The sequence below is a fragment of the Helobdella robusta genome (assembly GCF_000326865.2).
Source record: "Helobdella robusta unplaced genomic scaffold HELROscaffold_1, whole genome shotgun sequence".
NCBI classification, from domain to species: Eukaryota; Metazoa; Annelida; class Clitellata; order Rhynchobdellida; family Glossiphoniidae; genus Helobdella; species Helobdella robusta.
In genome coordinates this window covers 10,172,414-10,172,906 of record NW_008703570.1, presented here as the reverse complement: position 1 = coordinate 10,172,906, position 493 = coordinate 10,172,414, and positions in this window count along the sequence as shown.

Genomic DNA, 493 nt, shown 5'->3' with positions numbered 1-493 from the left:
AAATAAAAATCGGTTATGTAATAATAATAATAATAACAATAATAATATAATAAAAATTATTAAACGAGAACAAAATCTTTGAAAACATTCAGACATCAATAATATTATCATCATACTTGTACCTCCAACTAAACTGCACAGAAAAATAAAATAAGACAATCGCAGGTAAAATAATACAATCATGACCATTAAAATAATAAAAACCATAAGATGGATAGCAATAATAATAATAATAATAAAATTAAAAGATATTTTTAAACCAGCGAATATAAATAAATAAATAATGATTGATGAGTGATTAAGTGCGTCTTGCTCAAGGCTAACACCCTCGTCCTCGTCATCTTCATCATCATCTCGCTATCAGTCATTGTTATCAATCATCTTTTTTCGTCATTAAATATCATCATCGATCTTCTTGTCATCCCAATATCATTATTGTCCTTTTCATCATCAAAAATTCTGTTTTGGTAGTCGTTGAGGAAATGACAATGGC